We start from the raw sequence: 10,976 nt of genomic DNA, 5'->3' as shown, positions 1-10,976 counted from the left end.
TTTATTTATTTATTTATTTATTTATTTATTTATTTATTTATTTATTTATTTATTTGACAGAGAGAGAGATAGCGAGAGAGGGAACACAAGCAGGGGAAGTGGAAGAGGGAGAAGCAGGCTTCCCGTGGAGCAGGGAGCCCGAAGCAGGACTTGATCCCAGGACCCTGGGACCATGACCTGAGCCAAAGGCAGATGCTTAACCTTCTGAGCCACCCAGGCGTCCCAAGAGCCGACAGCACCCAGTATTCCCAGGCAGTTTCCCATCCAAGTACTAACCAGGCCCGACCCTGCTTAGCTTCTGAAATCAAACGAGATTGGGCATGTTCAGGGTGGTATGGCCGTAGACCCTTTAGAGTTTTATAGCCTGGGTTATAATTTGGTAGATTTTATTACTTATTGTGGGGTTGCTATGGCAAATTTAAAGAGTCCTATTTAATAAGATATACCCTTAGGACTAAAAATTAATTATAGGTAATTTATTATATCTGGTTGGAATCTTAGATGTAAGACCAATTGCTCCCCCTTTATTATGTAAAACATCCTAAACTTATAGGTAATTTATTGTGTCTGGTTTGAATTTTAGATATAAAGCCAATTGTTCTCTTTTTCTTTTCTTATGCAAATCATCCTAAACTTTGTATTTCACCCTAGGATTCTTATTTGGCAGTACCAAATTTGGGTCATTATCACAATTTTTTTCTTTACTTACAGAGATTTTACCTATGCCTTTGTCATTCCATATATTTTAAGAAATTTTTATTTTATTATTTTTTTTCTTTTTGGGGGGAATTCAAACATGGATCAAAATATTGTGACATCAAGGGGAATAACGACCTCAGTATATGACCTTGTAATCCCATACATGGATGCCACGTCATAACTAATGGCCACCTAGGAGACCCACTATCATTTAAAGCACACCATTCTTGAAATACAGGAGTCAGTGCCTGGTTAGACACATCACAATGACACTATGCTTGTTAAGCAACTCAGCCTCCTTTTCCTTTTGCTTCTCTATCCCTACTCAACATTAGGCTCTTTGCCACTTTTTCCCACTCATAGGGCAAGTTCAGGCTAGAAAAATTGAAGACAGGTAAAACCTAGCCAAACAAACATAAAGAAGCACAACCCAGAGCACAGATATACAAGCACAGCAATAACTGACCCTATTTAATCCCAGTGAACTGTGTGTAATCAGCCCAGTTAGTAAATCAAGAGAGAGAAACTAAAGATCCATCACATCAGTGAACACTGCCATTGCATCATGCTCATAGTGTCAATTGTTTTATTAGGACACTTAGCATCCTCTGCTGGATGTTTGGCAGCACCCCTCTACAGAATTTATGGAGGTTGGGATGAAGGACACATAGGTACCAATGGACAAACAAAGTAAAAGAAATATAGCAAACAACCAGAGAATTCTCTAAGGAGAAGGGATCAAGTTTGGCTTGAGTAGAAACAAAAGGGGCAGGGGGAGTGGATTTGCAGGCAGGTGGCTCTATTTCTTATTGAGGTTTGAAGGTGCCAAGAAGGCCAGTGTTTGCATAGTTTGAACTTCTCCTGTACAGTCAAGGGAGGCTTATCACTATGCACACATGTTGGGGGAAGGGAGAAAAGGTAAGGTGTGCATGAAAAATGTCAGAAGTCAAACACCAAAAATGGAATCAAACTATTGCTTACACTGACTAGTCTTAAAATTTTGAAATCATATTGCAAAAAAAATAGCATCTATTAAATATTTGGGAATTACCAAGAACAAAACTGTAACTAAAGTACTATGGAGAATTATTAAATGACTATCATTGTTAATAGAATCTAAGCTTTAGGAAGTAACTAAATTGATATGTTTTCACATATTATAGTGCTTGGCACACAGAAAGAAGTTAATGAATATTTTTGAATGAAAGAATGATAGTCTGTACAGGCCTTTCTAAGGAAATGATAATAAACTGATCTAGAGGGAATGCTCTCTAGGTCCTAGAGAAAGAAGTCATGAAAACTGATAAGGGCACACACTTGAACTATTGAAGAAACACCAGCATGTCCAGTGTGGCTGGAGCCAAAAGAAAGGTGGTCTAAGATGTGAACAAACCCAGGGGCAGCTGGTGCATGGCTTAGTTGGTTAAGCATCAACTTTTGATTTCAGCTCAGGTCATGATCTCAGGGTTGTGAGATTGTGCCCAACGTTCTGGCTCCGTGCTGGGTGTGGAGCCTGCTTAAGAGTCTCTCTCTCTCCTTCTGCCCCTCCCCCACCTTCTCTTTCTCTCTTAAAAAAAAAAAAAGATGTGAACAAGCCCATGTCATCTGGGACATTGTATACCGTGGCAAAGAGCTAACATTAATGAATGGTGTTTTTCAGGACCAAATAAAACAATGAGTTAAATAGTACTGGGGAATTTTCCAAATGTGTACAAAATTAAGAGGAGTTCTTCTGATATTTCTAACAAATTTGACCTTTAAGAATTTTTAGAATAAAATTCAGTGCCTTAGTTTGACCATGTTCCCTTCAAAAATAGCTGGAAGATTGAAAGATGGGAAGTAGTTGGAAGATTTTAAGAAAAATGGCATTATGTGACTTGTATTTAAATATAAAGAAATCATTACTATGAGGGTAAAGATTACATAATGTAGAAGGTGATTTTAGTAATTCACACTGGGTATGATGGCAGCTTGTATTAGGTGGTAAGAAATGTCTACCTTCTGGCTGTATTTTGAAAATAGAACCCACAGGAAATATTGATAGATTGAATATAGAAGTGAAGGAATTAAGTTAGTGGCTGAGAAAAAAAAATCACTTTGACCAGTTTGTTTTGTATTAGATTTATTGACTAGCGTATTTTCAGGTTTCTAATACCTATAAAAGTGTTTTGCTCGGGGTGCCTGGGTGGCTCAGTCGTTAAGCGTCTGCCTTCGGCTCAGGTCATGATCCCACGGTCCTGGGATCGAGCCCCGCATCGGGCTCCCTGCTCAGCAGGGAGTCTGCTTCTCCCTCTGACCCTCCCCCTTCTCATGTTCTCTCTCTCATTCTCTCTCTCTCAAATAAATAAATAAAATCTTAAAAAAAAAAGTGTTTTGCTCAATGACAGATTATAATATGTATTTATTATATGAAAAGAAAGGCAAAAAGGGCTTGAAAATACTAAAGTGCTGCTTGTGAATAGGTATTTATCCAAAGGATACAAAAATAGTGATTCGAAGGGGTATATGTACCCCAATGTTCATAGCAGCAATGCCCACAATAGCCAAAATATGGGAAAAGCCCAGATGTCCGTCAACAGATGAATGGATAAAGAAAATGTGGTATATATATACGATGGAATATTAGTCATCAAAAAGAATGAAATCTTGCCATTTGTAACAATGTGGATGGAACTTGAGGGTATTGTGCTATGTGAAATAAGTCGGAGAAAGACAAATACTGTATGATTTCCCTCATATGTGGAATTTAAGAAACAAAACAAATGAACATACGGGAAGGGAAGGAAAAATAAAATAAGATAAAAACAGAGAAGCAAACCATAAGAGACTCTTAACTATAGAGAGCAAACTGAGGTTTGCTAGAGAGGAGGTAGGTCGGGGGATGGGATAATTGTGTGGACATTAAGGAGGGCACTTGGTGTTATGAGCACTGGGTGTTGTATGCAACTGATGAATACACTATATGTTAACTAAATTGAATTTAAATTAAAAAAGTGCTGCTTGTTAAATTAAAATATTTAAAGAAAAAAGAATTAAAAACATTGAAGATCTTGAAGACAATTTCTCAATATCCATTCTTTTTTATTCTTCTTAAAGCCAAAACAAACAAATAAAAGCTAATAAAGAACAAAACCTATTCATAGGCCCAAATATAAATATGTGATTATATGCTAATAGTGATTACAAAATAAAATTAGTATGACATATCTACTACTAATGGTAAAGATTAGAGCAAACTAATGATATAAAATAGATATGTAAGAAAATATAAGAATATATAAAGTTGAGTGGTATTTTCTGTTAAGTGTATGTTTCATATACCTGTATTTAAATCTTCTAGCTCTCTTTGTAGTAAACATGGTAAAATCAAGACATTGTATTTTATTCTAGAAACACCTACTGGTCAAATTCGTTAGAAATATAAGGATTCCTTTTAATTTTATACATTTTAAAAAAATTACCCAAAGCTATTTAACTCATTTTTTATTCAATCTTAAAAAAGCATCATTCATTAATATATCATGTTTTACACATTGCTCTATAAAGAAGAACTAAAAATAAGTTAATTTCTTTGGTCTTGGCTTTAATTGGAATATTACTCTCTAAATCTTTTCCTGGTATATGTAAATACCTGGAAGTATAAAAAAGTATAGAAGATTAAAAGGCTTAGCCTATTGATGATATGGAGGCTGAAGATGTAGGAAAAGATTTAGTGGTTCCCTGATATTAATCATTATATATATTTCCCATTAAATAATTGTTGCTAAACATTTATAAAACATACAACATTTGATGTTTCATGATAAAAATACATGATCTCATAACAATATTTTTTCAAAAAGTTACTTGTACAAAATAAGCACAAATTTGTGTTAGATATTCTCTTTCCATCTCTGGTGTTGACATAGCCTATCTACTTTGGTTTATTTATACTTTCTCATTTTTATTTCCTATTGATTTTCCTATATCAGTAGTTCCTTCCCTTCACGTCACAAGATAATCCCTCCCAGAATCTTCTTTCCTTGCTTTTGTTTGTCCCTTTTTCTGCATGTGGATCTTGGAAGAGTCTCTTCACTTAATCTGAACAATGCACAATAGTGTATAAATACTTACCTACAAAATACTCACCTTATCGTTTAGTATGTCAGTATGTGCCTCAGTAGATATTAGTGAGTAAAAGAAATTGTGCAGTTGAGAGATCTTGAAAAGAGATAAAATTTTGATTAAAGTTTTAAGTTATGAAAGGAAAAAAATAAGAAATTTTTTTTAAAAATTAAGTTTTCTAAATAAATGGAAGAGCTCCTGATTATATGCCTACTCCCCTCACTCTATCTCCAAACCACAAATGGATTCATTTTAATCTGATTTTCCATTTTTAGTCAACAGCACTACAGAATATTAAAGTAACTGAAGTTACATTTGCTTCATCCTGTAGCTTCATCTTTATCCTCATCCACATCTATACAGTGACAATTTTTATTTAAAATGATTCTTTTATCCATTTTTTTAATATTTTAGGATTTCATTATTTAATACCACCTTAACGATCACTTGTCTCTTACTTTTGATTCATTGTATATTTTGCCTCTTACATTAAAATGTATTCTGAGAGAAGGTGAAACAGAACTTCAATTAATTTTAAGCACATTAATTCTAAAAGAAAACTGTAAGAAATATTTGTAAGTTTTTAAAATAACAAACTTACTGAGATATAATTCACATGGTGTACAATTCACACAGTTCAGTGGTTCAGTTCAGTGGTTTTGAGCATATTCACAGAGTTGTACAACCATCATCACCACAATCAATGTTAGAACCTCTTTATCAGCCCAAAGAGACATTCTAAACGCATTGGTAGTCATTTTATTCCTCTAACTTTACTCCAGCCCTGGGCAACCACTTTCTTCCTCCACAAATTGTCCTATTCTGAACATTTCAGATAATGGAATCATGTAATATGTGTTCTTTTGTGTCTTGTTTCTTTTCACTTACCGTATGTTTTAAAGGTTTGTCTATATTGTAGCATGTATCAGTACTTCATTTTTTTTTTTATTACCAAGTAGTATTCTAATGTATAAGTATAGCACATTTTATTTATCCACTCATCAGTTAATGAGCACTTGGGTTTTCCACTTTTTGGCTGTTATGACTGTAATGAGCATTTGTTTACAAGTTTTTATGTGGATATATCTTTTTATTTTTGGATACATATCTAGGAGTTGAATCACTGAGTCATGTGATAACTCTTCATTTAAGCTTTTGTGGAACTGCTATACTATTTTCCAAAGTATTTCTCTGAACCATTTTGCATCTCTAATAACATTGTATGAAGCTTCCAATTTCTCTACATGCTCTCTAATGCTTGCTATTGTCTGTCTTTTTTATTATATTCATCCTAGAGGGTGTGAAATGGTTTTGATTTGCATTTCCCTGATGGCCATCTAATGTTTTTAATGATCTCAAATTATACTGGTTGCCTGAGATAACTTACAAAGTGCCTTGTTTTAAATGGATGTTGGATTTATCTCAAACATCATTTAAAATACTAAGCTTGAGTAATAATGAATAATATCAAAATGCAGATGGGAAAGTATCTGTACATACAGGATGCTTTGATGGCTTATTCCTACTTATGACTTCTCCACGGGACTCTGCCTGTCTCATGTGTACCAATGGTGGTAGAATTGGATATGACTGGAGGATGCACTAAGTATCATTTGTTTTATTCTAGTCAGGTGGCCCAATAACACTAGTACAAATGGTATTTCTAAATAATTATGATGAACCCTATCATTCCTCATGTATCATTCCAATGAAGTATTACAGATTGGTTTTTATAAGAGATTAACAAGAAAATACCAAAAAGTCAGAAACTTCTTTTCACCAAATTTTATTTTCACAGATGCTACTAAAACATCTTAAATAAATGTATTTAAAAGATAATTGGCCCTCAAAGAAATCCACAGCTTTTTGGGGGGAGAATCATTTTGGTATATTAATAACAATGACAATTGATGTAACATGAGAAATAGGTGTTATCAAGGAAAAAACACGTTTACTTGATCACACCAAGCAAATTAAAAGAGATCCTTTGGCTTTTAGTCTTGTTTTGTTTTGCCTTTGTGTGTGTGTGTGTGTGTGTGTGTGCATACTGTGGAGTTCTATAAATGAATCTGCTATTTACTCTTTATTTACTAAGTATGACATGATTCTTGAATAAGTAATTTGTGCAAGAAGATTAAAAAGTCCATTAACATTCTGGTTTAGAAATTTATGACTTAAAATTTTTATAAGCACAAAAATTTTAAAAGTTATGTGTTGAATAAGTAGATTTTTAAATGTGCAATTCTATCAAATTGCATTTCCATATGGCACAACAATAATTCATAACCATATAAATTTCAGAATTGTCCTACAATGCTGGAGGTTCTAAGTACAAGCAAGAATGATGGACCATAATTAAGTGTATTTGTTTATGCCATCTGGAAGCCTTTTGCAGTCCATTAATTAGTAGGATTATTACAATATTCTCCGCTAATGGGTTTTGTCAGATTTAGGCTTTAGATTTGTTTGTGGTTGAAGGGCTGTTTGTGTGTTTATTAAGTGCTTGGTTATTTCAGTGATGTGTGTGACTGGTAGTAAAAACTACTTCCCCATTCCTTAACATCTTGTTTTTTAAAAGATTGAAACTCAAGGAATTTACTGAGGTGTTTGCAATTTTGGACTGGCAATAATAAAAAGGTACTTATTGTATACATAATTACACAAGGTCTGGAGAGCAGTACTTATCCTTTATTTAGGGCTACAATGGGTCAAATAGTTTGTCTTATCAGCATGGTAGGTTTTGGGAGCAAGAAAAACATACCCCCTTAATTCAATATGTACACCTTTTTGTAGAATAAAGAATTTGTCTGATCTCTGTTCATGGTTCCTTGGAGGAAACTTCTAAACCTTGGGATTTCCCAAGATATGGGAATGTCTTTTTATTGGTGATGGGCCCTTGGACCACACCTGAATTTATGCCAACAATGATTCAGGATAGCGACTGGTCATACCAAAATGAAGAATTATGTGGTTAGAGATTTGGGGCTTTGAGCCTCATGTAACATGATCTCCTGACACCTGGAAAGGAGAGAGGGTCTGGGGATTGAGTTCAGTCATGTGGCCAAAAATTCAATCAATTATGCCTCAAATTTGTAAGCAGTTAATCAGAAATGCAAGTAGACAAGAGATCCCCAAACTTGTAGCTGACATAAGGCAGTCTTGTTGGGGACCATGCCCCTAACTTGTGGAGTCTGTGCTAACTTTGGGTGATCAATGTCAGAATCAAGCATAGTATTGCAAACTTTCAATTTATTTTTTCTTTAGAGTTCTCCATTTCACCCTGGAAGTGCTGTCTATAAAACCTCTAATTAGCCACATTCTAAACTTTGCAAAATGGCATTGCTTGTTGACTGAATACCCTGATTATCTGGATTCCGGTCATCTGTCTTATTTCCTTCATTATTTAAACTCTTGTTTTTTAAGAGTGCTTTATAGAAATTATAATATTATGGAGAGGAAGATGGCTCAATGAAAACAGGATAAGACTGAGTGTTAAGATTTGAACAGTTATGGGGCGCCTGGGTGGCTCAGTCGTTAAGTGACTGCCTTTAGCTCAGGTCATGATCCCAGGGCCCTGGGATCAAGCCCCACATCGAGCTCCCTGCTTGGTGGGAAGCCTGCTTCTCCCTCTCCCACTCCCCCTGCTTGTGTTCCTTCTCTCTCTATCTCTTTCTCTGTCAAATAAATAAATAAATAAATCTTAAAAAAAAAAAAAAGAATTGAACAGTCAGGGGCGCCTGGGTGACTCAGTTGTTAAGCGTCTGCCTTCGACTCAGGTCATGATCCATGGGTCCTGGGATTGAGCCCCACATCGGGCTCCCCGCTCTGCGGGAAGCCTGCTTCTCCCTCTCCCATTCCCCCTACTTGTGTTCCCTCTCTCGCTGTGTCTCTCTGTCAAATAAATAAATAAAATCTTAAAAAAAAAAAAAGCTGAACAGTCATTTCATAACTCTATCACTAACTATAATTGTGAGTGAAAATAATTTGTTAATCACTCTGAGCCTGTTTCTTCATCCAAAAAATAAGGTGGCTGATTAAATAACCTTTAAAGTCTCTGGGAGCTATTAGATAGTAAGATTCTTTGAATTTTAATGCCTCCATTTTCTTGTCAGCAAATGGGAGACAATCTGACTGATCTCACTCAACTTTGATGAGAAATAACTAAACCATTTTTACCCATAGGAAAGACATAGACTTTACTTTCTAAATATGCTTTGATTCTGTTAAAATTTCCATAAAAAAATTACAAAACAAACAAAAGAAAGGTAAAGATCCTAGTTTTAATAGAAAGCAGTTTCAGCATCCATCAGTGAGATAAAATGTAGAGGTTTATCTGGTGAAGAGCAGAGCTAGAATGTCACTGTATTTGATTTCTATATGGGTATAATGTTATAATTAATACATAATGGCAATTTTGTTTAAAATAAGCTTGCAGTAAATGACAGGATTTCTGCTTACTACCTGAATGTCTGTGTTCAATTTCTTCTTTTCTTTTTCTTTGTTTTGTTTAATACCCCTCACCTGACTGGCTTTTGAAGAAAATTACTCATATTAGTATCCAAGCCCAAGTATGAGTCAGGCGGCTCCGTCACATTAACCAATGTGTGTCACTTAGCGTTGTGGCAAAGGAGGTATGTGATTGGAATACTATAGAAATTTGCATTATAACCGAATTATAAAAAGACTATAAGATTTGGAGTCAAGCAGGACCAAATTGAAGTTCTAACCGTACCATAACCGCTATGTGATCTTGGACAGCTTACATTATCTTTAATGAGCCTCAGCTTTCTCCTCTATAAAATTCCTATTTTACAGGGCTGTGTTCAGCGTTTAGCAAGTGGTTAGTACATAATAAATGGTCAATAAAATAGTAACTATTCTTGAGGGGATGATGAGATTCCATTTTCCTTTGTTGGTTTCAGGTTCTGCATCTTTCAGATGAGCAGGTTGAACTAGATAATTGCTAAAGAATTCCATCTTTGATATTCTGATTCTTAATTATTTTTTTTTCTTTGTCATCGACATTCTGTTACCATGTCACCCCATTAGTATAATTTACAAGGCCACATTGTGCTCTATGAAGCTTCTTGACTCAAACTATTTATATCATCCCTGGTATTTTGCAGTAACTCTCATAGAGTGAAGAAGAGGTGCTTGAAGTTTTATTTTCTTGCCACCCTCCCCTTCGCACAAGGGTGTTTGAGATAGAGCACATTTTCTGACCTGTTTTCTTTGGGACATATTGTCATATCTTGTGGTGGTAGTTAAAGCCACAAGTACGTTATATGATGGTAAACAATATTATTTTTGAATGAAGTATCTCAACCGTATCAATGTGCAGAAGATTTGCTCAAGAACCCCCATAGAAAGAGAAATGTACCTTATAGCATCTCTTTGACGCATCAGTTAAATAGACATCTTAACTTCAGGAACTTCATTCAGTAGATGGACAACATTTCATTAAGTAAATGGTTTATGTAAAAATTCATTTTCACCCCATAAATTAACTGGGGCATAATTATGGGTTTCATAAATGCATATAAATATATAATTTATTTAAATAGCATTTATCTTGGGACGCCTGGGTGGCTCAGTCAGTTAAGCATCTGCCTTCAGCTCTGGTCATGATCCCAGGGTCCTGGGATCAAGTCCCACATCAGGCTCCTTGTTCAGCAGGGAACCTGTTTCTCCCTCTGCTGCCTCCTCTCCCCGCTTGTGTGTTCTCTGACAAATAAGTAAAATGTTTTAAAAATAGCATTTATCTTTTTACATCTTCAAAATTATCAATTTATCCTTTTGGATTCAGTCTCAACATTTGGGGGGTATATGCATTATATAAATCATTAGAACGCTAGTCTATTTTGCAATTGTCCAACACTGGATATTTTCATTCTTATTGCAGAGACAGTAAAAAAATTGAAGAGTTGAAGAATAAAAATGGGGTTTTCTAATTCATAGTTGATTTTGCTATCTATTACTAAGCTTTGGGCTCTAACTAGAGTTATTTGGTTTTTGTTTTTATTTTTCAGAAAAAGCTGATATGTTTCCTTTTAAAAAAGAATCTATGTTCATTGCCATTATTATTATGTAAGTGAAAATGAAAATCTTTGTCTTTAAAATGGGGGACGGAGGGGGACAAAGTGGGGCAAAATCATTTAAATAGCTGATTTTAG

The 10,976-nt window shown here is 34.9% G+C and overlaps 1 pseudogene; it reads right to left on the bottom strand.

Annotated features, from left to right (window-relative positions):
• Positions 1–227: 227 nt before the first annotated feature.
• On the bottom strand, positions 228–346 carry LOC118017434 (annotated as a pseudogene).
• Positions 347–10,976: the final 10,630 nt, after the last annotated feature.

This window comes from Mirounga leonina, unplaced genomic scaffold (assembly GCF_011800145.1).
Source record: "Mirounga leonina isolate KUSES-001 unplaced genomic scaffold, KU_Mleo_1.0 Mir_169, whole genome shotgun sequence".
Classification (NCBI taxonomy): Eukaryota; Metazoa; Chordata; class Mammalia; order Carnivora; family Phocidae; genus Mirounga; species Mirounga leonina.
The sequence above is the reverse complement of the archived record's forward strand: the minus strand, read 5'-3'. Positions and strand labels throughout refer to the sequence as shown.